The 21,935-nt window shown below is 40.8% G+C and overlaps 1 protein-coding gene across 1 annotated transcript in view; it reads right to left on the reverse strand.

The window, feature by feature from the left end:
* The window catches only part of TAB2 (TGF-beta activated kinase 1 (MAP3K7) binding protein 2), a 62,053-nt gene extending 44,160 nt beyond the window's left edge, over nt 1-17,893 (reverse strand). Inside the window, exon 1 of the mRNA XM_083857697.1 lies at nt 17,783-17,893. The gene's annotated coding sequence lies outside the window, so the exon portion shown is untranslated. The remainder of the gene's footprint in view (nt 1-17,782) is intronic.
* Between the last annotated feature and the right edge of the window lie 4,042 nt (nt 17,894-21,935).

Here is a 21,935-nt window from a genome sequence, read left to right on the forward strand (position 1 = left end):
TTCACTGCACTGCTGCTACAGTATAAATTCTGATAAAATCATGGTCAAACTGTAGCCTGTGGGAGGCCACCAACATGCTTTATTTAGGTACTTGTTCTAGCACCTTACCTGGTCTTGTATTATCTGATAAAGAGTCGTGAATTTTGATGTGACCAAACACATCACCCTACACAAGTACTACCTGTTTATCTTGCAAAAGAAGTAAACAGTTTATTTAAAAATGCACATTTCCTCCTACATACATCTTACTGTACCATTATGGTAACACAGATGGGCCTAAACTAATCTATACCTTCTCAGAAGATCCTACAATGAGTAGCTGAGCAAACAGCAGCAGCCTGCTGTCACTCAGTGGGGCTCCCTTCTAAACACCACTCCAGAGCTCTTTTGGCAAGTGTCCTGCACCACAACTTCTTGTGCAAAGATCTGAGAAAAAATCAGACAGTTCAACAGGACATTATGTATTAAAAGCTAGCAAGTTACCTTCAGTGAAGTTTCCTCATCTGTTTATCATTTACCAGCCATTTTTCTGTGCCCTCACACCTCCAAGCCAGTCCAGCTCAACAGGTTGCTGCTGCCACCTGCCGGAAGAGCTTTACTCTCCTTTCTCCATCACAAAAACTTCGCTGGATCTTCTGCTCAACTGGACACTCAAAAAGGGGAAGTCCATTTGCTAGGTGATCAGAAAGGGATTATCTGGCAGGCAAGGGGCAGCCTGAATTTGTCTGTAGCAAATGGAGCTGGTTAAAAGAGTTATCTGAGAAGTACCAATACAAGCCCATGTACAGGGGAAGATAAACTTGGTTTGTTAACAGGAGGGAATTCTTAGACTGGCACAATATTATTTCCAGTGACAGGAACAAACAGAATGACTGCTGAACTCTCAAAGCCAACTAGCATGTTGCTAGTTATAAAGTCCACCTACTGTTATCATCAACAAGACAAAACATACTGCTTACAGAAACCATAAAAAGTTGGTTCCTCAAGTCCACCATTTTCACACACACATTTAAAGCCACTGGGGCCTTTGGAAATAAAACTCTTAGCTGACTTTTAGGTACCTTCTAGAATTCTTGGTCTTGTGTCCCTTTGCAATGAAAATATAGTCTGAAGTACTGAATTAATATGAAGTAAAGATCACACATATTTAATTTCAAGCTTTCAATGGATCTCCAAGGAGTTGAAACAAACTACTCCATTGTCTGCAACTGTGCTAATACCCATCAGTCTGGTAAAAGAACAGAAAACCAATTCATCTGTCCACTAAAGCCCTTCAAATTTGAATTAAGTCTCCTGAAGCTGCCAGTGAACTAAGGCATGACCCATGAACAAAGTAACTGAGTTGTACAGGTATCTGGTAATTCATAAAGATAACAACTTCCATCAGAGTGCCATGGTGATGCATCAGCTTAAACTGGTGCTTCATCACTCAGTTGTGAAAACCCTTCAGAACTACCCTTCAGTTGGGTAGTTTTACATTTTTAACTTCATGGCAAATGTCATTTTAAGTTAATTGTAGTCAGCATGAAGCGGACTGGAAGTGTTTGGAATATCAGTTTTAGAAGTAAGAAACAGTCATCAATACAGATGACCACATAGAAATGGGCTCCGGTTTTCTGGAAGTTTTCAGAACAAAGTCTGAAAGAAGAAAGAAAAATTCTTATTGGTACAATTTCTTTTCCTTTCTTTCATTTTGTTTTATTTGAGATAATCAGCAGTTACGTCAGCTATGTTTTTCAGCCTTGAAGAACTGAAGATTGTGTTTTAAGAATACTGAAATTCTAACTTCAGTACTGGGCAGCACCTGCAGCTCACTGAAAAACTACTGGAGTTGGGCAGAGTGTTTCTTCTCCTACTTACTCCTGTCATTCCTTCATGCACTTCCTACCAGTGAACAGAAAAATAGATTTTTAATTCAGAAAAATATTTTCAATTCAGAAACCAACACTTTAATTACCCTATATCCCGTTTAATCTAATCTCTTATCTGTTAAAGAGCAATCTTGTCACAGTCAGCAAGACCAAACCAGGTAAAGATGTAGTGTGAAATAGGTCTGGCACTGTAGGTCACAAGAAAATGTTAAAAACAGATCTAGAAAGAGCACAGTGTGAATTCCCTTGTAGAAAACTCAGGTAAATAAAGAAAGGAGGAGAAAGGTCCTGAGAAACAATCCACTAATGAGAAAAAAAAAAAATCTCACATAGCAGATACCTAGTTTAAACTGCTAATCTTTGGAGAGGCACAGATGAGCCAATAATGCCTACTAGAAACAGGCTTTGACTACCCTCTGTTGAATTCCTTTAACTTAATATATTGATATAAATCCTACCAAGTATTCTATAAAACAACAACACTGTCAATATAAAAGTCCATATGCCTGCCTACAATGATATACTGATGCAGTTCTTGGCAATTACTTCTGCTCTTGAAAGATAAGTTTTACTGGCTGCTCTGATAAAACTTTTATCTACCTCAAAACATAAGACACCAGCATAATAAGACTCAAAGCTCAGGCTCTCCCCGTCTAATTCCAATAATTTCCAACATCTGATATTTCATTCTCTAAGTCTAAGCTGCCAAGAGAAAACTGCAACCCACATGAAGCTGTGTGATGCATTTTGCATGTAGGGGATAACAAAAACTAGAAAACCCCTTTCTTTTGTCAAGGAAAAAGGTAAGGACCATAGGTAAGCACACATGATCCTAACCAAGAAAAGAGGAATAACAAATTCAGAACAGATTATCAGATCACACTTCCCCATGCACACACAGATTCCGGTTCCTCACTCACTTTCTGCTCAAATAAAAGCAAATGCTTGCTTTTTATGCATGACATTAAAGGCAAAAACCAAATATCTGACAGCTATAATCTGGTCGCTTAACAGAGCAAAGATACTTACAACATCACTAACAGCTGAAGAAAAATAAAAGAAATAAAAAAACTTCTCCCTTATGAACATCTGAGCCTTAAAAAAAAAGGCTAAATACTGGTGTCAAGAAAGTACAAATTCCTTTCACTCATTTAAAAAAGTGAAGAAATTCAATGAAGAGATTCAATGAATTATTTAGGCCTAATTGAAAACCAGTTTTTTCAGAATATCCAGGCAGAAAATTAGGTTATTCAGCTTTTAAAAGAAAATGGTCTCATCTGTCTTTTACACCATTCACACAGACCATATTTCTTTTTGCTCAAGAGCAGCTTCAATTAAAATGTTTCATTACAGATAATAACCATTTCAACACACTCATAACTGCACTTCAATCCAGAAAACAAAGTCAGTACACTAAAATGTACACATGGCACAGTGTAAATTTTTATCAAACTGAAAGGCAGAAGTTAAAGAAAACCATGTTTTCTGCTAAGGTAAAAATTTTGATTGCATAGAAAATTATTGGCTAATGCAATCAGTCATATGCTTCTCTTACTTTAATGAAATATAAAGCAGATTTGTTCTAACAGAGGGAAAGTGTTTTGGTTATTTTAAGGATTTGGGGACATCTCCACCCACGAGTTTATTCATAGGGGTCATCTTTAAAGAACAGTAAGCTCAAAGATTCAGTAATAACCAAATGTACAATTAAAAGATATGCTTGATGATTGAACAGAACAGATCTTGAGCTTTTCACATTGCTCTACTTCATTTCATCCATATTTTCCTGAGAAAATGACTACAATTATTAAAGAAAATTCCTTGAATTTTTCTTGCCAGGCTTCTAATCCAAAATAAACTCTCCTTATTTCATTTTGCCATGCTTTAAAGCTTTTGCAATTACATGTGAAACTGGGACAGTAGGACAAGCCTCAAGGAAGCATCAAATGTAGCTCTTTCACTCTCCTCTGGCATGACCATTAATACCTTGCCCTGCACACCCCAAAATGGTGAAATCACTTCTGGTTAACTCCCATTCCATAGAGCTGGGGAGGTGGAAAGAGGCTAAGGAGCAAAGAAAAATATCCACCCACTCTTTGAAAGGACAACTGATCATTCTGCAAACACCTGCACCTTTCACAGTGTAACGATGTCTCCTACTGCAACCCAAAGAGTCGAAACAGTCAAACGTGTCCCCCTGTCAGACACTTGGCTACTGCTTAGAAAGCCCCCTGGTCCCACTTCCCACAGAAACAAATGCCAGCAGAATGGAAGCTCTGAAGCACCTGGGCCAGGGAATATGTAGTTCAACAACTAAGCAGTCAAGTACCAACTTCCGACTTCCCTCCTGTTCCCTAAAGATAAACCAAATGAAAAACTAAAGGGCAACTTCTTCCTTCTCATTTATGCTGCGTGACTCACCTTGAGAAACATCTCAGTTTATTTCATGAACTTTGAGATTTGATTTGATTTCCCAGCAACCCCCATGGTATCCTCTCCTGATCAAGGAGCACAGAGGATTGTGTCTCACACACATTTTTGTGTGTCTCACACCCACTTCTGGGCAGATTGAATACTTTCCTTTACTTCTGGACTGGCTCAGTATTTTCTTTTCCATTCTTTAATTTCTTTAATTGATGGATGGGAGAGGTGCCACTGGTAAATCCAGTGTTTGTGTAAATACCTACTGGAAGCCAGACTGGCAAAAGAATAAATTCCTTTTTCATCTTAATCAAGGACTTGACTTGTTTACCAATATATCATTTACTCATAAGATTTTAAAGACAGTAAGGCTGGGTATTTCAGCCACTCCTTAAAAATGCTTTTCCAAAACAATTCAATACTGCCACTGTCATTCCCCTGTTCCCAGCCATGCATTCCCCCTGTCCCTCCCCTCCTGTGAGTGCCCAATTCTGGCACTGATCTGATTCTGCAGCAAGCCAGTTCATGGAGCAAAATCAGGACAGGGAATAATGTCATGTTGATTTTCTGCTGGTTTAGCTTTGAGTCGGATGAATGTCAGGGTGAACACAGGGAAAGAGCAGAGCCAACTAACACTGATTCACAAATCACACCCTTAACATTTCCTAAGGAGAGTCTTGGAGGGGGAGAAAAGTCAAGGCTCTAATCAACACTAAATCAGACTTTTCTGCTTTTACACTACGTTAGCACTAGAACAAACACTGAAAAAGTTAAAAAACTTGCCCAGTCACTCAAAGCAGCTTCTGGCAGCTGTTACAAACAAGAAACAATGCAGGCCTGTAGGATAAGAGGAAAAAGGAAACATACAAGTTCTAGAGAGGCAATACAAAGGATAAATAACAGCAAACCACTTCCTTCAATTGGTAGCAGCTATAATTGGAAACAACTCTGCCAAAACACAGCACCTGAACTGAAAGGCAGTCAAGAAGTTTCAGAAAGATTGGTAGGACAACACCAAGAGAGAACCTCCCACCAAGAGTTAGGGAAGAAAAGACCTTTAGCTATTTAACACAGTACCATAAGCCCAGGGAAAAAAAAAAAAAAAAAAAAAAAAAAAAAAAAAAAAAGCCACAGAACTCCCATTTTCTGACAATCCTCTCCTCTAGAAGAGCAATTGAGACCCTTGGATACAAAGGGTGTCCATATTAGGAAGAGACTCGCAGCTGGGCTGCCATAGTTTTAGGCTAACAGAGCTTTACTTTGTATCTGCAGTTATCTTCACCTGTGAAACTGCACTGGCAGAAATCCCTGGGGTAATAGTGGAGAACTTTTGACAGCTGCCAGGAAAAAGGGGGAAAGAAAGGGTGAAGTGTGCTCTTGGAAAACTAGTTGTTGTTTTCTCTTTCCTCTCTATTAGTTCCCAAACCAACACATATAAGGACAAACCCAAGATCACCACTGCAATATTTGGGAGGAAGCCTCTAGTTTCCACTTGTTTTCTGCCAAATTCATAGTAGAAGACAAAAATAAACAAAAAGCCATCTATTAGCCTGGGAACAAACCCTCCACCAACACCAAGATGAGGTAACAGACACTGATAGGCAAGAGTCAAATAGAAATACTCATGGTGGTGCCCATACCACTTGGTTTTCCTGTTGCTTTTCTTCCAAGGCCCTATTTGATGCACGAGTAGAGAAAAGTAACAGACATCTAAGCAGCTATTCCTTCAATTCCCAGTTAGCTTCCCATACTTATGTTCTTCTAGAATAAGATACAGATTTCCCATCAAGGAACTGATAATATGTTATTTAAAGAACTGCTATTTTTTTCTAGGTTTCCCATGTTTCCCTATGAACTGTCTTCCAGGAAGACAAGAGTGCCAGTTGTTGTCCATCCTTTCATTAAGGAAAGAAAAATGTGAGCACTGCACTCGCTGTTATGTAAGGGACTACACTGATATACCACTGATCCTTTTTTCTGCATTTTACTCCACACAGGACTGGGGGGAAGGAGATTAACAAGGAAAGAGCAGAGGAAAGCCAGGAAGAGCTGAAATGTCTCCAGCATTCCCAGCTTCTCAGTACCTATTGTTTCCTGCTGTTACAAGCTTTAAAAGATGATCACTAACCCTTTCACACAGTAACCTTATCATCTTTTTCCTAACTTAAACTAAAGTTTTTTCCTAACTTAAACTAAAAATCCTTACAAGAACTCTAACAACAGATACACACTAACAAGAAACTGGCTACTCAAAAGGAAAAAAATCAACTAAGTAACCTGCTCTGAAAAGGGAGGACAAGGAAAAGTAACAGGAAAGCTGAGAAAGAATACAAAAGATGCCTCGTGGCAGCCAGTGAGTAAAGAGCTTTTAGCCTTGTAAGGTCTTCCACTTTGTCACATCACTTGGGAAGAAAAAGGGTCCCACAGCAGCAGTAAGTTTTACACAAGACTAAAATTCACATAAAAAAATCCAGAGGACTTGCAACTAAGATTTTGTCCTTATGTGATCCCTATTCCAGGCCCTCTCTGGAAACTGTGGACAGAGAAGCAGAAGAAAAGTGCAGAAATAAACCATTTCTACTCAGATTTTGACTTTCCACAGTATTTTCTGGATATTGCCTGGATATATTTTCTGGATATTGATATCAGCTGACAGCCTTTTATTAAGGAAAAAAAACAAACATTAAAAGTAGGTACAATTAAGAAGAACTCTTAAACCTCAATGTTTATCTTCTAACCAGAGATACAGCCAGATACTGTGTATTTTCAGGAAACTAAAAAAAAGCTGAGAACCCATTTTATAAAAATAAATATTAAACAAGTGCATGGTGAAAAAGTAACTCTGCTAGTCTGGATAGCTCTTCACAGCTTTGACATACTAATACATTTCTTGCATTTGCAACAAAGATAAGAGTCCTGTTAATAGAAGTAGACCGACTTTTGAAAGATAAAATGAACAGTGTCACACAGATAAAACAGCAAAGGATTTGTAACTATTTGGCTCTGTATTTCACAAGAATTCAAATTTTCACTCATCTCAATTTTCTAATGCTTGTACTGCAAAAATAACAAGCCATAAGTTACAGGTAGACATAATTAAAAAATGCAAATGGGGACTTTTCAGAGGAACTGGCAAGAACCAAAGTATTAAAAAAAAATCCTCATGCTGTAATTTTGTGGTATCACCACCTTCTCCCTCAAAAATAAATAGCAAACTAAGTACTATTCCTTTCAATTACATAGTTTTATTCTCACAAGAGGTTCAGAAAGGATGATAAAGGAGCGACAACAAATTCTTAAGTTCACAAGGCAAGCAAAGCTGCACTGTGAGGCTTCTCCCAAATCAATTTAAAATCCCAGTCAATCATATACAGCAGAAAACAAAAGATACAACAACCAGAGAAGGTGGCAATAGTGAAACATAAAATGAGAAAGGGCTTTTGAAACCAGTGAATTTTGACAGTCTGCACAGTCACTGCAGGCAATCTGCAGCATTCATTGATATGACAGTGTAAGGTGATGACTTGCCCTTATCACGAACAGGCAGCAGCTTGAAGTCACACAGACAATGCTGAAATACTCTTTTGTCCAAGACTCTTAAAAACTTCAAACATGAAGACAATTTTTTTTTAACTAACAAGATCCCATGTTAGTGTAACTCTGAATATTTTTCTAGATGAAGTATTCCTCTCAGTATAAACTATATTATGTCAAGGCAAGTTGCAGGTCTCAATCTCATTTGCCTTGGCAAGAATTTCCCCACTCATTGATGGGGAGTGGAAAAAACATTCCAGAGAGCTGCCCCTGGCTCTGCACTGAAGAAACATAAGCTTCACTTTGGCCTGTTCTTTTGGCCACTTTCAACAGGAAGGAAGCCTGTAGCTCCATCAACTCTGCTAACTCCATTAGGTGGTACTTTGACTTTAAGATACACTCTTGTCACAGAAAAACTACTAGCAATCAAAACCCATAAGAAATCAAACAAAACCAATATGATAAACACAAGCAAGAAAACATGAAAGAAATCACAGCCTAAGCTTCAGCTTGGAGAAGTTGTTGGTATCTCCCAGCCTAGAATCTCAACGTGCAGGCCAGATCAGCAACTACTGCTGAGTTCCAAAGTCCCTTCAAAATCTGCAACTGAAAGAAAGAGAACACTTACACACTAGTTTTAATTTACTCATCTTTACATGAAGTTTTGTATTCATTCATATATTTGAATAGCAGATTATAATTTAAGAGATTCACTAGTTTTGTCTTATAACATTAAAAGTTACAAAAGGCTCCAGCTCTAGGCCACAAATAATGCTCCCTTGTAGTTCACAGGTGAAACATGAACATCATTACAAAGCATCCCTTTTGTTATCCTATTTTAACCACATTTTTCCTCAAGAGTCAACAAGTGTTACACCTTATCTCTCAGTCTTTCTCTCTCTCCATAGTTTACACAACTCATTCCACTTACACTTACCTATTAGACACGTTTTCACAAGTTTCAGTGGGACCTGAATTTCCTACAGCACTGTGAAACTGGACTACAGCATTTAAAGATCAGAAAACCTTAAAAAAAACTCTGTCTTATTGACAAAGAGAAGACTGCTGGAATCTTGCAGGCATCATCACTTAAAGCTAATTAAAATACAGCTGTTGAAAGCATTTAAGACTTCTTGATTATGTCCATACAAGAGGAGGAAAATCACACCTTTCATCCAGGTAGGTCACTAGTGAAGATTTTACACCATGGTATAATCCACACACACGGGTTCTGTGGTGAAATTAGTTCAACTAATTAAGTTAGTTGTACTTTTCTGAAGGGCTAGCTTTTAATTTAGACCATTTCAGCATTTCAGTTGGTGACTGTGAACAGCTGCAGTGCCACAGTGCATAGGGATGATTCCCTGAACTGGTCTTCCTGCTTCTCTGTCCCAAGACCACTCTCAGGCCTGCAGTTTCATGAGTAGCTTTCATCATCCACAAGAGTGGCTTAATTAACTCTTATTTCTTCTAAATCTCTATTCTTCTAATTTTTCTACCGTATCTCAGTTTTGCAGAAAAATCAACTTATGGGCTCATTCTAAAACCTTCTCAGTGAACTCAGAGGAGAGGATGGTAAATCCATGCCCTGTCACTGATGTAGCACAGAACAAACCCCTCAGTGTGAAGTTCCAGGAGGCCACCAGACTGATCCAGCAGCTCCTCAGCATCCAGGAGTGAAGTCTCAGCCCAGGAGATCACCTACGTTAAACAGCAATCTGGCCAGTTCTCTAACCACCCATACAGAAACTGCCCTGGCTCTCAGACAAATGAGACCAGAACAAGGGACCAGCTGCTTGTGTCAGTGAAAGCAATCTTCCCTGTTCAGTCACAGCAAAATATCAATGGCCCCTGATGCTCATGAACACCTGTGTTCTTCCATTTTTCACTCTAAACCTCCTATCTCAAAGCCATTTTGTTATATCACTTCAAGAGTAATCCATGTATGCAGAATACTGACAAAATAGCCAAAGCATTCCCTTCATGGCAGCAAAGGCATATTTTTGTATCAATAAACCAAAACTACTCACTCAATGTTGCAGCTCTTCCAGAAAAATAACACCATTGTGTGCACATAAGTGCACTACACCAGCAATCTCTGTAAGCAGATTCTGCGTTATGGAAGGATGACACTCTCTCATCCACCCAAAATCAGGCAGCCATGCTGGTGGCTTTCCCAGCTTTGACAAGACCAGTATCATCAGAACAGTGAAGATATCCCCTTGTCAAACTGATGTTTTTCCTCCACAGTGAATGTATGAAAGCACCACTGGTAGAAACTGGAGTTTCCTCTTGATCTGGAAACCACAGGGGTTTTCAGCCCCACGAAGGGGAAAAGAACAAACAAATAATGAATATTTTCTCTGAACCTTGCTGCTTAACACATCACCTGCTAAAGAGTCTCTTTCCAAAAGACTGGAAAGAACAAGAATTTCCACAATCCAAACCACTGTTTTCACCTGCTGCTTCCAATTTATTTTTTTCTCCTTCACCAGATATTGTGGAGGAGGAACAAAAAAAAAAAAAAAAAAAAAAAAAAAAAAAAAAAAAAAAGTGTTGCACTTTACACATGGAAAAGAAAGATCAAAATGGGTTTCTTGTAGAGGCACAAAAATTGATTCTTTAGCAACCTTTTTATATGTACGTTCATACTAAGTTTTAACTCAGATACAGAACAAAATAAAATACATTATTTAAGAAATTGCTTATGGTTAATTTTTCCTTGTATTCAGTTCATTTTCCAAAGAAATAAGAAGTTCTCACTCTGAGTGAAGCCCCAAGTGTGTCACAGATATGACAACCCTCAACTCTCAGCTTTGATACACCGACCTCTACCCTAAGCAGCTACCAATGAATACAAGTTAATGAGGGTCTAACTCAAGTTATTTCATAACTCTTCTATGAATTTACCAGAAAAATATAAGAAGTCATGTCAAAACATTACTAAATGAATGACAGCTATCAAAGACAGTTTTAATTAAATTTTAAAGACTGGAACAATTTTAAAATGACTGGAGAACTAACAGGACTAATAAATGAAAGACAAATATACTTCGCTAAATGTCTTTGTCTAATCCAATATACGTACCTAGGTAAACAAATTTATCATTCATGGGATTGCCAACTCTTCTAGGACTGACTTATTTAATAAATATTTATACACTGCCTTGCACAAAAGGGCCTAATCCAGGTTAAATTCTAGCCAATACAATAATCTCATATTGGCAGTTATTACAGTAAGACAGTTTTAAATACACAACTTTGTGCACATAAAATAATCTTATCACCATTTACCAAAGACAAGAGTAGTACTTAAAAAAAAAACAAAAAAAACAAGACACCAGATTTTTTAACTGCTTTGTACTTATCAACCTAAAATGCCTTTTTAAGCACTTTTGCTGAGCCCCTGGAGATCGTTTGTTCCCAGGCCTAAGGCTGTTAGACTTAAGAAGGCTCTTTAAGGAAGATAACCTACCATTCCCGTGAAAAACAAATGCTCATTCAACAAATGGAAAGTTGTAGTTTGAACCAGTTGAATGAATAGAAAGAAATCCAAGTACAGAACTCAAGACCTTTTTTTTCTCCTATCATTCTCTCAGGAAAGCCTAAATGAAGCAAGGGCAAACTTAGCAATGATACTCTGAAGAAGAGACAAAATGGGAATGAAATGACAAGTGCTGGATGGGTCTCTTAAGAAAGATACCCAAGAAAGATTAGAACAAAAAAGAATGACAAAGTGAAGTATAAACAAGAGGGCATTAATGCTTCAGCTATAAAGTATAGATCAGTATGCCCAGGCAAGGTAAATGGAGAGGATATGAATGACCTGATTTCCTTTTTTCCAGCTCATCTGCAAACGTGACAGGATGCCAGTAAAGTGGTTGGAGGAGATAAATGCCGCATGGCACAGATTTTTCAAGGAGTAAAGAAAAAATAAACAGAGAAAACCCCCAGAAAAAACTATGGATGCTGTAAAAATACAAAAAGAGATGTGTAGCACAGCACGGACACTGGGAGGGGAGACAAGTTCTTAAGAGTTAAAACACAACATAAATTGACAAAAGATACAATTACAGACCACACTGTACAACTTAAATATTTCTTTAATTGTGTCCTTTTTTCCCCGTATATAGGTGAAACAGTTAATTATTTTCTACCTGGGGAAATCAGGCTTAGGACTTACACATGGAAAGACTCTTCGCATTTCTAGCCTTCATTACAGAACAGAAATCGATTGCCAGAACCCAAACAGCTTCAAGAAAAGAGATGATTTAGCTGAATGTCCATGTCACTCTCAGCTTCTGAGGCATGTGATCAGTAACTAAGATCTGTGGCAGAGTTAAATTTTGAAACTTACTGTATTTTTTTAGTTACTTTACTAAACCTGTCTCATTTACCGTGTTAAAAAAGACATTCTGAGAATACATTGATAAATGGATGGATTGGCAAGAGATTTTAAGACACAGTGCAATTTCCTTTGAAAAATGCATTCTAAAGCCCTGGCTTTGGCAGTCTCTAAGACTTACTCCCTAAACATATTTATGGCTTGATCTTCCTACAAGTCACTTATGGAAACACCTGATAACAGGAAAGCATATTCTTGAACAATAAAGACAGGCTGCAGCAAATAAAATTGAAAGGTTGCTGTTAAAGAGTATTTCCCATCTGCCAATGATTTCTTATCCATTTCTACTATCAATTATGGACAAAATACAAGTGTACTAAGCAAATACTTATTTCAAGGCTCAAAAAACTCCATAAAATCTTTAGTCTGTAATAAATCTATGTTAAAAAGCAAATAATTTCAGGCTTACTGAAACAATTGATACTACTATGGCTCACCTTCACAAATAAATCAGTTAGACCTGGGAGTACATCACATGTAGCACTGGATGCAACAGCCCCCTGAGACAGAACTGGATTATACCACCAGCATGCAACCAACATGTTGACATAAGTCACATCATCTCAAGAAACTGTAACTCTATGTGATGTAACAATAAAATAATGGTGTTGATGGTGTACTTTGAGAAAAACACCTATGTCTTACGCACTTATGTAACTCCTCCCTTCCTCATGCACATTCTTGCCCCGTGCTGCCCCACACACAGTGTCAGTCTGGGCACTCCTGTTGAATCAGATCCACACAAACACAAGAGCAGGCACAGCTCAAGAGGCTCTGAAATGACTGGAAGTGATAATACCTCAAAATCTTTTTTTTTTCCCTCAGTCTTCATCTTCTTAAGAAGTTATTTTAATGCGATATTTGTTCAGATATCTGTCCCAGAAACAGCAAAAGTAATATAGTCCTATTTCCCACAGATTTTCTCTCTTCTCAGCCATGCCCCTGTGTTCCAATTAGTCACATTCCACCTCTATCCCAGATGCCGATTATCTTACACTCTCTTCCAAACACTGGCCACAATATACTTAACCTCTCCTGTCCTCTTAACTACCGAAGGAAGGAGTGCAGCATTTCATAGCTCCTTCTTAGACCACAGACAATTGGCAGCTAAGGACAGGTAACTGCTAAATTAATGCAAAACTTTCCCCTTAAGAGATGATCTTAATGAACCCATCAACTTTAACAAGCTTAACTTTTGTTCAACATTATTACAATGTAAAATCTTTCACGCATTGATCCTTGGCTAATTTCTCTGCTGAAATTTTGATGAGCTCAAAATTTACTGAGGCACAAGATTAAATGAAATACGATTGCTCAAGATTTGTGACTTTAGAAAAGCAAATTAAAGACAGTTTATACACTGCACAAATATAAAAAAAAGCAACTATTTCTTGAAAAAAAAAATAACAGAAAACAGATGCACCTCAACATTTTATCCACAAGAGAACAGCTGACTCTGAACTCCCAAACTTCAAAAATTTATTTTATAGCATGTCCAGTTAAATAAGGCTTCCTAAAGAAATTGCATTTATGCGTTTTGTTTGTCCTTTTAATAACTATTTGCATCCTCTGATAATTTTCAAGTGCATTTTAAAGGACATATACAATGTCACAGATAAGAAAAGTTCTACAAATTTTGTGAAAACTGGCAGCTTTGTAGAAAAAAGTAACTTGAATTCATGCATTCAGACAGAGTAAAAGCAGGTGGAATTCTGCCTTCTCCGTTGGCAGCCCCAGAAGACCAGCCAGCACCACACAGCTCCAGATTTGATTAATTTTGGAACAAGTATAGGATACTTTGCATTTAAGTGGTAATCTACCTTAAGTTAATCATCAAAGCAGTGAGCATATAAAGTGGCTTTGTCGCATTTTTGGCAAATTCTAGCAAATCTTTCAATATCATGATTAATAGATGTACAGTCTTAGTTACCTGGGTGATCATTTTTTAAAAACTCATATATACAACCAACAGTTTTCTTCTGCCATGGAGTATTCCTAAGTTAATGCTTTTTTAAACACTAAAGGGAGCACGAGATTTAAATCCATGCTGAAACACAGATTTTTAAATAATGGAAAAATTAAATTCTGTTCATAGTACAACCAGAATCTGAATGAGTTTTAAACCACTCATCATTAAAGACAGTGAAATCTGATCTTCTGTGCTTAGACTAGAAAAGAGCTACACATTTAGTATGCATATTCCTCCAAAAACTGATTCCACATAGCATTTTTGTAAGAGTAGAATGCATAATTCCAACAAAAAAAGGGGTTTTTTTTGTAAAATTCTCTGATTAGGTATTAACTTACAATTTATTTAGTGCATTAGCAAATTATGCTTGACTTCTTGCAACCAGGAAAAAAAAAGAAGAATTTAATGCATTCTAAAAATATTAACTATTTAACTACACCTTAACTGCACCTATGGCAACAAGAATATCCCAAGTGGTGCCATTCATTCAGCAACAGTCATGTCCCAGGAATATTGGGATACTACACAGAAACCCCACAGATCTTTTCACTTATGTCAAGCTATTTCACTTGGTTTCACTGGAATCCGATTGCTACCAATTAAGGAACACCAGCCAAAGGCAGTGTAACAGAAACCAGAAAACTCAGTAAATGTCTGTAGAGCATTTGCAGTAATTTCTTGATTGAGAGCTGTATGTGCTGATCAGTTCAATAAAAATAAATCCCTTATTTTACTATAATTAGGATAAAGGTCTACAAAAACTTCTGTCAGGGAAAGCACCAATATTATGTCAGTGATTTTTTGGTAAGCATTCTCAAGAGAGGGTGAAACTGAAACAACTGTTGTACTGAAAAACCCCTGAAGACATTGAATAGTTTATAAAGAAAGTATTATCCAATTGTACATCTGACAGCTTTCTTGCTTTCACAGTTACATTTAAGTATGTGGAATCCAAACCAGACCAGGTTGCTAAGCAGGGTTCAAGGTGCCTTAGAGCATCCAGCAGCACTTCTCCTCCTTGGAACAGAAAGCACACACTTGCCCAATTGAGATAACCTGCTACACCAATGAAGTGAGAAAACCCAACTTGAATCACTGCATACATTTGTGGTAAAAAAGTTGCTTTTAATGTCAAACATCTAAATATTTGCGTTTTGAATACAGCTTTTAAAAAATCCAGTTCTGAATCACTGGAATTTTTGTTCTGTTTTCTGTAAAAGCACCAACAGTAACATGGTTCAGCATTCCGCTTGCAGTAGTTCAGAAAAGATCAGCCTGATCCTGCACTCCCAAATTTACAGTCGTTTCATAAACTTGAGGTCACGTCTGACCAACTTATTTCTTCCAGTGTTTCCAACCATGGAGATCATGATAAGGAGGCAGCACTTGCAACAGGATGAACAGTAACACAGTTTTATGTTTCAAAGTATACTCTCACAAAGAAATACTTTGCCAACAGCCCTTTAAGCTGCCTAGAAAAAAAAAAAAAAATCTGTAGAGAATAATCTCTTCCACAGATGACAGGCTTAATTCCATAAAGACTCAACACACCAGTTACCTATAACATCAAAAACCATTACAAAGCAACACAAGACCTTGGCCTTCAAAGCAATGCCATGGTGAGGAAAACCCACTATCTTCTTCCGTGCTGTCACTGCTGGAAAAGAGAAGTTTCTACCACGACACTGTCATAGGAAGAGCCCATTTTCAAGAATTTTGTCAGTAGATTTTGTCAGGAAGAGAGTAGAACTATTTGACTTCTCCTATACTGGGAAAGATAATGGTTTCTGCATTTCACAAAGTCTTGAAAAAGCTGACAAAAGCAAGGGCAGCAGAGCACAGCAGAGCAAGATGGCACTGCCCCCACAGGTGATGACAGCGATGATACTTTATCAAGTATCCCTGAAACACAAAATTGGGATGACCCAGACTGAGTGCCTTCCCCAGCCACCCTCCTCACCTCTTCTCCTTTGCAGGCTCTCTCCCTGTGAAGCAACATGAGAAAAACCACCCAGGTCTTCTCAGTTTTTACAAGAAATTGAGACTCAACTGAGGGTTTATTCTGCGGCAGCACAAACCAAAGTACTCTATACAGTTAAGAATCCTCAAGTTTAACATGTGGACCACAGTCAAAATTGACTGAAGTTTTCATTTAAAACAGAGAGCAGAACTCACTGAAGCTGATGACACGTCTCACCTCATGTGTCAGTGGAACTTCCCTCTTGCCAAAAGCAGGTATCAGAATTCTGGGGTTTGACAAAACCCAATTACAACAGTATAGGTAAAGAACAAATAATTGTAATATGTATATGAAACACAAAAGGCTAATTATCTGGCAAGTCAATAGCTAAGCCAAAAATTATTTCTCACTTCAGCAAATTGTGGCCAATTGTGAATATAATGCTATTGCTACAGCATCATCACCCCTCCTTACAAAGTAGTGCATGAACAGCACCATTTTGGTGGGTAAAATCTTGACATGAACTAATTTGAACAGACTAAGAGAAAGATTCTGACTTAAGCTGATGTTTAGAAGACATATGTTAGAGTATTAAAAATTACAGCATCAATATCAGCGTTCTACAGGTGAACTTCAGAAACTGTTTTATCAAGTTGGCATCAGATACTCTGAACTTATGACTAGAAAACCACACCTGAAATCCACTCCTTGCTAAGAAGCATCCCTTTGGAATTCCTTTTTTATGTATGTGCTTACCATCATTAATAAAGAAACCCCCACAGATCTTGGAAACAAACCCTGCCAAGCCACCAGGCACAGCACAAAGAACGCCGGGTTTCTGCCCTGAAGGCCTTGCCTACATCTAACAGGACTGAGCATTCAGACTCTTCCTGCGAGCTTCCCAATGAATGAGACAGAGCACTACACACCTCCGCAGAGCCTTCCCACCTCCCTCAGAGGGACAATACAGAAAAAAGGAGGAAAATGAGAAACAGTACGCATCTCCTCTCTGCAAACCCCCTCTTATCAGAACCATTTCAAGAATTTCCACTCGACAATTAAACTGATTCGAATAATGGAAACCGACGTCCCAAATATACTATATATGGACTCGAGCCCAGGCGGCCCCCGCAAAGACACGGGCCCCAAACCCTCACACCTCCGACACCCGGGTCCTCATCCTCAAATGGCGGAGTGTCCCGGCGCTCCCACACCTGTCACCTGCCAGCGCCGGGACAGCCCCTCCCTCCCTTCCTCTCCCTCTCCCCCTCCTCCCGCAGCCAGGGAGCCCGCCGGCAGCTCCCGCCCCTCCCGGGCAGCCGCAGCCCCCCGAGCCCTCCCCGCAGGAGTCGGGGAGCTCCAGCCACTCGCCAAGGAAAAGAAGTTTCCATCCCTCGCTGACCGCCCCGCCGCGCGGAGGTTTCCCGTCCCTTCCCTCGCACCCCGCCCCAGCAGAGCGGGGTGCCGGGGCTGCTCCCGCCCCGCACGGGCCTTCCCCGTCTCCCCACCCGGGCCCCCGCCCCCGCCGCCCCCCGCGCCTCTCCCGCAGCCCCCCGAGAGCAGGACCGGGAAACCGGCCCGGGGAGCCGCCGCCGGGCCCGCCTCGGCGGGGTCAGCCTTACCCTGCTGCCGCTTCTTCTCCTCCTCCTCCTCCTCCTCCTCCGCCGCCTCCCCCACCACCACGGCGGCAGCCGCCGCCACCACCGCCGCCGCTACCGCCACCAGCGCCGCCGCCGCCTCCGCCCGGCAGGGGGGACCCCGCCGACCCGACCCGCTCCGCTCCGCAGCCTCCCGCCGCCGCCGTTCCGCTCCGTGGGGGGAGGAGGCGGAGGAGGCGGAGGAGGAAGGAGGAGGAGGAGGAAGGAGGGCAGGGGGGCCCGTGCTGCCGCGGCGGCGGGCGGGGAGCCCGGGGGAGCCCCGGGGGTGCGCGAGGTGCGCCTGCGGAGCCTCCGGCGGCGCCGCTCCCGCTCCCGGCCCCCTCCCCCCGCGCTCGCTGCGCTCCGAATCAAAATAGAGCGACAATATGGCGGCGGCCGCCCCAGCATCGCGAGACCGCGCCGCGAGCGCTAACGGGGACGCGCCGCGCGCCAATGGGCGCCGGGGCGGGGCCGGGGGGCGGGGCCTCACCCGGATCCGCCCTGAGGGAGGGAACGGGAATGGGAGCGGGGCCGGGACACCGGCGGGACACCCCTGGACACCGGGGTGCGCGGGAATCACAGCCGCCCTTGCCTGCCCCGGCGCCAAAGGAGGGAGAGGGGAAGCGGCGGTGGCGGTGGGGGCTGCCCACCTTGAAAGCCAGCAGGGTCCGAAAGGGCTGGGGAAGGAAGGGCGGCATCTGCAAAGGGGAAAAAAAGAAGCCCTAAGAAAATTAATATTAATTAAGCCCTCCCCCAGTTTATATCCCAAACGATCGTTTCGAGGGAATCGCCAGACGCTTTCTGTCAGAAACAGGAGCGCTCACTCCACTCGAGGCAGAGTACGGGATTTGCACCACCCCTGTGAGGGGGAGCTCTGACACATCATCCCCAGAAATGCCGCCCGGCGAGCAGGGCCCGCTGTGCTGGTGACCCCCTCCTCCCCTCAGCTCCACCGACACCCTGCCCCAGGCCAGACAGCCATCCTTAATTCCAGTGGGGTATCCAAGCAGATAGGTCTTTGTATTTCTGTAATTTGGAAGTTTCAGCTTCAATGAGAAGACAACTTTCTCATTATATTTGTAAAATCATCCAGTAAATCAGTGGAGCTTTGGGGTTGTGATACCTTACACTACCTACTCCTTATTCTTCCTATATTTGCTTTCTTCCTACATCTCTTGAATCCTCCTCCTTCCTCCCTGCAGTGAGCAGGTGCTGCCCATGTTGTCCATCAATAGTCCATCCATCCATTCTTGTGTCATCTTACTCTGAAAAATACAGTCAGACCCAGAAATAGTTTTTCAGTAATATTTATCATCTACAGGAGAGGGAAACTGCCTAAAACCCTGCAACCGGAATGGGGCCTGGCAAGGAATGGGATGTGCTGAAGCTTTCAGCTTTTGCCACACAGTAAGACTAGGCTGGAATCAATAGAGAGAAATTTTCTCCACCACCTCAACTCCCAGAGGCACCAGTGATGTCCAGCACATGCCAGTGTGTGAAAGGTACTACAAAATGGCCAGGCCATAATCATCTCAAACATTAAAACTATCCATTTCAGGGGTGTGACAAGAGAGAGCTGAACTTTCTTTGCAAGACTTCAGCTTGCAATTGACAATTGCAACAGTGAATGACATAAACTAATGAAAAATCTAGCATGCTGTAGGCAGGAACTAAATTACTCATGACAATTTAGGCTAAGTGTTCTGTTGCAAGAAATGCAGTCAACCTTGCCATTGAAACAACGGATATTTGCAGAAATGATTGGAAATGCATCTTCCAAATGAAAGCATTAACAAGTGAAAAAACCCCACTCAACTACATTCAGTTTAAGCTGTCACAATCCCCAGGGAAGCAACTGCAAGGACTGACTGCTTGGAGTAGGCAGGGAAAGAAAGAATACCAACGAGTCTAATAGTGAGTTATTATCCTGTGAGGGGGGAAAAATATAAAAAAGGGGAAGAGAAAGACAGCTTTTTCCCCCCTCACAAAATATGGAAATTTATGGGGCGTGTGTGTATGTATATACATTCCAGTAAGAATCAGTTGTTCTCATAAGCTGTAGCAGAGAAGTCTGCAGTTCTTTTGTACATCAGCAGCATGGAGCATGAAACACAAGTGTCCAAACCTTATTACTCAACCTATCTTGTGTCCTGCTTATACAGGATTGAGAGCCACTGAAATTTGTTTGTTTGTTGTAAGCAAAATAGTATTTCCCCAAACTGAGACAGAAATTATTACAGTCCCTTACAAAAATGGGTGATGGGGTACCTGGGAAGAAGATGCAGTGGGAACCTCAGGTCACAGCTGTACTGGGGGCTGCCCCACTTTAAGTGTATATTAATCAAATCTTCCTCTTTTGTGACCTGTGCTGTAGACAATTCTTGGCCTGCCTGGCCATTGCTCCAGCACCCTGCTCTTCAGCTCTTCCAGCACAACTGTTCCAAACTTTCTTAAGCCATCCCTGACCTCTCAGACAGATAGGATAATATACTTACATGAATATGCTTTGTGCACAAGAAACTCAGTTTATTTTGCTAAGTTTAATACCAAGTTACATATTTGACCCTTTTGCCTACAGTTGCTAAAACAGGGATTTACCACAGGAAAGTGAGACCACTTCTCACTGTGCTATCAGCAGAATTTACTGCAATGCTTAAGCACTGGGATCATGTGAGTGAGCTGCACTGTCCCTCCCCCCCTTTTCCAGGCACCCCGCACCACATCTGTGTCTGAGCCCGTTGCTAAAGTAGCTCTTCTCTCCTCCTAAAGCAGCTAATTTTGATTTGGTTTTTAGCACCTTTCCAAAATCAAAGAACAACTATTTAGGAAATTAGGTTTGTGTAGTGAGAATCAGAAATGAACTGTTTTCCTGTGTATCTGAAACAAGAACTAGGCAGGTCTATCTAATAGTACCTTCTGTGTGTAACTATTACCGTGGTGCAAATCAAAGCTCAGTCACCAGTGAGGCACAGGCCTTGCTTCTTTACCTGAACATTTTAGAGATTACCCCCCTTTTTGCCATAGCAAGTATGAGTTCATGTTTTTTAAACCTTCATCAGGCCCTTCATATTTTTCCCTGCTAGAAAATGGATTTTTGGGGAATTATTCTTAACATATTGTACAGAAAGGCTATTTCTACAAAGTACAGTCAATTTCATCAGCTTGCTACTGCCAATTCTGATGCTGAAATTTCCTGAGAATGCTCTTTAGAAAAGGTCAGAGGAGTCCAGTTAAAACAACTGGCATAACTATTTCTGAAACTGAGTTTAAAAGCTGTCTTCCACAGCAGAATTAGTAGCTTTGAAGACACCTTTCCATTGAACATTCAACTGGCAATTTATTTTTCATTCTTCTAGACACGAGGTCTGTCAGTCCTCCTATTGGAAGGGTGACAAAAACAGAAGTAGCATTCATTGGCCAAGGACAGTGCTTGCAAGTTCCTAGCCTGAGGTTGCAACCACAGCTTCTCCCACAAAAACAATTAGAATTTGAATTAATAACATGACAAAGAAAACCAGAATTTCACCTTATTTCACAAGAATTTTCAAGCACTGTACTTCTCCCGTTCCATGTGGAAATTACCAGCTGTGTGCAGTTACGAAAAGCTGTTGGCCCTGATGTTTTTCTTTGCAATCTGCAGAACACAAACAGCTCCTGTTATTACTGTTGAGATTCCCTTCTTTTCCAGGTTGCTGCTGTCTTTTCTTCAAGATAGCAGCAGCTTTTTCACTTCCTAACAGCTCATCTATTTGGGAGTGGAGCGCAAACATGACATTTGCGATAAGGATGTGATTAAGAGGTGCCTCAGAGGTTCATGAGTTCTAGCAGCTTCACAAGATTTGGATAAGGCCTTTGCTGAAGGAAAATCCATTGAGATTTTGAGGACAGCCAGCCTACACAGTCTTTTCAGTTGTAAAAGCATAGAGACCTGTGTTACAGTGGAGCATTTTTGTAGTTTATGTATTAAAATGACATTCAGAAATAGCAGGTTTTGAGACCTGGTAAGACTTATTTTTAATGCATTAAAAAAACATACTTGTTTGTGTTGATCATGAGCATCTTAGGAGAATGTTTGCACTTGAAGGAAAATATCATTGTCTACACAAAGCAATTCTGAAAAGTTTTTTTCAGTAATTGT

Source organism: Zosterops lateralis (assembly GCF_965231275.1).
Source record: "Zosterops lateralis genome assembly, chromosome: 3".
Lineage (NCBI taxonomy): Eukaryota > Metazoa > Chordata > Aves > Passeriformes > Zosteropidae > Zosterops > Zosterops lateralis.